The sequence below is a fragment of the Cupressus sempervirens genome, chromosome 5 (assembly GCF_028749045.1).
Source record: "Cupressus sempervirens isolate cs-2001-9-10 chromosome 5, ASM2874904v1, whole genome shotgun sequence".
In the NCBI taxonomy this organism is placed as follows: Eukaryota; Viridiplantae; Streptophyta; class Pinopsida; order Cupressales; family Cupressaceae; genus Cupressus; species Cupressus sempervirens.
This window is the reverse complement of record NC_143122.1, coordinates 269,716,689-269,722,494: the sequence shown is the minus strand read 5'-3', so window position 1 is coordinate 269,722,494 and position 5,806 is coordinate 269,716,689.

Sequence of the window (5,806 nt, the reverse complement as noted above, 5' to 3'; positions counted from 1 at the left end):
TTCTTCATCTGCAAAGGTATTATAATATTTAACCATGACCACAAATTTCTTTTGCATATAACAATAAGAGGAGGAAAGCCTACTGACTCATACCTTTGCCCATCCTAGTGTCATAATTTCATTGCAAGACAAGACATGAGAAACTGCCAATACAAAAATGAGAATATGTAGTTGATGGAGTCCATCTTGTGATATAAGAGGAACTTTCCCTTGCATCACAAGAACAAAGGACAAGATCATTTAATATTCTTTCCATTAGAAAAATAGCTCCATTCGATATGAATATACAAGAAAAAAATTCTACCTTTGAAGCACAATGACCAATTGCAACCTCATATGTTGCCAAGCTTCGCCTTAATGTTGTTTCATGAGAAGCTATGAACATGAGCTTTCTATGTATTGAAAACTTTTCAGTCTCCTCAACACTACTATCTTCTTTTGAGGCACTTCGATGCTTATGATTTTTGTGGAGGAAGTGCCTATTCTCATCAAACACCTGCTTTCTTAAACTTTTGGAATGACTAGATTTCATCTTTGGACCACACGTGGGACATGCACATTTTCCCTTTGTTTGAAGACCTACAAGATAATGATACAATTGGATTAAATATGTTAATTTTTGGAATTAGTATTATCATGTATAGTTAGATTTCAACATACCACAGAAATGTGTCAACCCTGGGGCATCATGAATTGTCCACACAAGAATTGCATGGAATTGAAATTATTTTTGTCAAATTGGTCTAAAGATATCATACATAGCGAAACCATTCCATAACACCAACAACTCATTAATAAGAGGCACAATATATACATTCATATCTTTCTCTTGGTACTTACATAGTTGAATGAACAACATCAGATAATTATTGTGGTCATTTCACTCCAAGACTTATGATTACATGTAGGTAACAATAAAATAATAAAATACCTCGAACAATCATTGCCAACATAATGTGCTCCCTCTTTATTGACATCCATGGAGGAAAGTTATTGTTGATAACAAAAACAGGGCACACCAAGTAAATAGATCTCATCTCTCCAAATGGATTGACACTGCTAGTTGCCAGAGAAAGCCCGGGATTTTGAGGTTCTTCTTTAAAGTGTGGCCACTTTTCCTCTATGTCCATAAATGTTGAACCATCTACAGGCATTCGAAAAATGTCATCTCAACTTCTATTGTGTACATGGTAATCCATAAATAGTGCTAAGCTACTACACCTCAATAATCGTTTAAGATGTGGAATAATGAGGATGTAACGAATAACCTTGTGAAGCACCTTTTTTATCACTTGATCATCTCGATATCTTCTCGTATGACATTCGGGGCATTCTGTTGCATTTTCATAATCTTTATGATAAATTACATGATCTTCAAGACAAACATCTATAGATTGATAATCCATTCCAATATGTTAAATAGTGGCACATAATTCTCGGTACGAGTGAGGGAGAACATTTGATATCTATTCCATTTCATGCTTCTTAACCATTTCAGGTATGAGGTGAAGATATCTATTCCTTTTTTCCTTCACTCGTCTATTAATGAGAATATTATTGACTATAAGGAGAAGCACTTAAGTAATCCAACCTTCCATGCTCTTGCTATTAATCTACGATTTTTTAAGGCCAGGTCTATGGGGAAAGAAATTAAGAGAAGGAAGGTGGGGAAGAAGGGTAAAGATGAATTAGATGAGTCAGGAGAGGACTATACTCCTGAAACTGAGGACAACCAAGAGATTCACTTGGACACGGAGGAGGATGCTACCCCACAGTACAAAATTGGTAAAAAGAGAATCAAAATGGAGAGAAAGGAGAAAAAAAGAGAATACCAAACCTAAATAGGGCTTTGAGATTTCATCTCATAGAGACTATAACGAAAGGGTGGAGGGCATGGATACGTAGGGCGACAACACTGATGGAGAAGAGGAAACCAATCTCAAAGAGGAGGATGATAAGAAGAGAACGGGTGGTAAGTAAAATATTACCATAAAAATGCCTGCCAATAGAGAGGAGGATTATGAGGGCAAGACTTTCAAAGGTTGGAAAAGAGGGAGAGATTTTGAATCCAAAGAGGAAAATCAGGAAGTGGGGAAGGATAGCGATGAGGATGATAAGAAGTAGGAGTGTGGGGAAGAGCACAAGCAGGATTACAAGGAATTTCCTATAAAAAAAATTCCTATTTCCCCCTTGGGAGCTTCTACTCTCACGTAATGTTCTTGTTTTGATAACTCAAAAGTAGGGGAAGTTTTTTTATTGATAAATCGAAATTCAAAATCGTTCCATTTTGAATCTTTTCCCTTATTTAAACGTCGAACCTCGAATCCAACCCTTACAAATGCATGATTTCAGGCAAAGACAGGAATGTGGTATGGAGGAATTTTGATATTGTTTCTGTGAGGATGGGGATCAATAGAGAAAATGATTAGAACAATGTTCAAGGAGAACAAAGAGGGCAAAATTCAAATGGAGGAGTTGATTGACCTAGCCCTTGTGATTTTAAGTGATATCACAAAGGGAAACCCTCAAATGGATGTATTTATCAATGGACAAAATGGTGTTGTGGATAGCTATCAAATCACTAAATGGACTTTCCATGAAATTCAAGAGTTCAAATATAGAGTGAGAAAATTGGAGAGGGATAATTGCAATTTTCAGAACAGAAAAATAGAGGAGGATAAGGACATGGATAACAGAGTGGAGGAAGTGAAGAGTAGAGTTCAAACCATGGAGGGCTTTATGTAAAATATTGCTGAGTAAAGCTAAAACATCTTCAAAAAGGAAAATGAAAACATAAAGGTGCTCATCAACAAAATTGAAGAACACAGGGTCAGCAAGGAGGATGACCATTCTCCTAACGGCGCTAAAGATAGTTCTACTGAGGATGGCTCAAGGAAGAGAACCAAATCCAACAAAAAGAAGAAGTATAACCATGAATTTGATAAAGATTCATCTGATATGAAAGAGGTGACTGGAAGAATGTCTGAGCTGGAAATTTGAGTTGCAGAAATATTTAGATTAGTTACCTGAGCTGCTCTCCTGGCTTTTGGGCCTTTCTTGGTTTTTTGTTCTGCTCTCATGTTTTTTTCTGGTTTTTATCTTGTTTCCCTGTGGGGGGCTATTTCAAAATGTTGCTTTTAGTTTTTTTGAGACTTTAAGCACTTTATCTATGTTTTACTTTCAGACATTTAAGGGTTTCAGGGCCCCATTAAAACTTATTTTCCTTAATCAAAAACATTTGATGGTGGTAAAAAATAGTACCTATCAATCTACAACAAAAAATATAATTGGTTAGTATAAACAATCTTAATAGTATATATTTCACCTTTTATAGACTATAATGGTGTATATCACAAACCTTAGCATACATGACATTGTCATGTTAGATAAACCTTTCATAACTTTCAAATTCACCAACAACAATACAACAAAGAGAAGAGTTGATTGGGATCCTTTGTAAAGGGTCGTGTTTGCCTTCTCAAGTAGAGGTATATCATAGACTACGTCAATGTCATCCTCATTATAATCATCATCATCATGAGCAGCAACACAAGTACCAAATGTGTCATGGATCAATGCATTTGTACCATAATCTTCAAATGTGTTTTCTGGTGCTTGATCGTCATCTTCCATGGGATCATGATCTTCTCCATCAATACTCACACCTCCATGTTCCTTTGAGATGTGTTGGTCCATATCATGTACTACCCTAGAGATATCGACCTATATAAAATGATGATAATCGAACCCCCATTCTATGGTTCATATGTATGTTAATTGCAAAAACAATATAACAAATAACATACCAGTGGATGATAATCAAACCCCCCTTCAATGTGACCACTCTCCCTACAATGTCTCTTGGTTGTTTTGATTTTGATTCTTCTTGTCTTTAAGTTGTTACAACGCTTGCAAGGACAATAATACTTGTCATCACCTTCTTTTTGAAAGTTTGCCAAAAATCTAGCGATTGTCTCCCTATTTTGATCAAACTCTCTTGTATTATCTAACATGATCCTTCTTCATGGGAATAACTTATTCTTGTACGCTTATTGAGTTGGTTGTACTTAATAGTTATATTTGCACATCTAGTTTTGAAAGAAAAATTTGGTGTAATTAATGTGGACATCTACAAAAATATGGGACATGTTGTACTTAATATTTATATCTGTACATATGGTTTTGAAAGAAAAATTTGGTGTAATTAATGTGTATATTTGCAAAAATGTTGGACATGTTGTACCTAATATTTATATCTCCACATGGTTTTGAAAGAAGAATTTGGTGTAAATAATGTGTAAATTTGCAAAAATATTGAACATGTTATACTTAATGTTTATATCTGCACATATGGTTTTGAAAGAAAATTTTGGTGTAATTAATGTGTATATCTGCAAAAATATTAGACATGTTGTACCTAATGTTTATATCTGCACGTATGGTTTTGAAAAAAAAAAATTGATGTAATTAATGTGTATATTTGCAAAAATATTGGACATGTTGTACTTAATGTTTATATCTACACATGGTTTTGAAAGAAAAATTTGGTGTAATTAATGTGTATATCTGCAAAAATATTGGACATGTTGTACTTAATGTCTATATCTGCACATATGGTTTTGAAAGAAAAATTTGGTGTAATTAATGTTTATATCTGCAAAAATATTGGACGTGTTGTACTTAATGTTTATATCTGTACATATGGTTTTGAAAGAAAAAATTGGTGTATTTATGCCTCTTCATTTTGTTCAAAGGAAGCCTGTCAATGGTAATAGAAAAAAAGAATACATTTTCCAAGATTTTACAATTGTTCAAAAAAAGAAAAAATTTATGAGAAAATGTTCCTAAAGAATTGTTAGCTCATAAGCAAAAACATGGTGTTAAACAATACAGAAAGTGCTTGACATGAGAGGTCTACGAGTGAGGGTGTTTACCCATCTTGAAAACTTGAATGCTGAAATTAAAAACTATTGAGGATCAAATAGATATGCTAGAGTTACAACACAATGTGAAGTTGATTATAGATATGGTAGAGGCAAATATTCAGAAGTTTGATCAAAATTTAAGGCACAAGAGAGTCTGTGGCAATATACTAGAAGGGGAAGGAGCAGCTTCAGAAAGAGACTACATGGCACAAACACCATCTAGACAACATAGAAGATATTATGGGAGCACTAGATAGAATCCAGGAAAGTGTTGCGGTAAATAAGATTGCATGAAGAAAACCAAATCCAAAGGTAAATATTAGATCTATCTTGCTAACTCCTAATGGGTTGGGCTATTATTATTTGTCCCCATCACATTCACTTTGATAGCCATGTTAGGGAGGTGATCTCACCTAGTTCATCCTCATGACTTTGAATTCCTTAATCACGATCTTGGGTGCCCAAATTAATGTCCAAGACATTTGCACCTTAGGGCCCTATTTGACCATCATTTGAAAGGGCCTCAATGTCAACCACAATATGTCTCTCAATATGTTGTTCTTTACTTTCATTAAAGTGGGAATCCGTCTCTTGCTTACTTGGACATAAGTGTGACCTTTTCTTCTTTTAAGGAGGTCCCTTGTCTTCTATCCCTTCCTCTTCATTCCTCTTGTTTTTCACTCCTTGTCACTCCCTCCATTCTTCTTCTTGTTTTGGCCTTCTTGTTTTCTTGAACATTCAGGGAGTTGTTCACATGATTCCTCATTTGGTTTTTCTACATCTTTCATTAGTTCATATTTCAATGGAATTCTTTTTTCCTTCAACTTAACCATCTATTGGTTTATCCATGTGTGAGTGAATGGTGTTAAACATGAATCGTT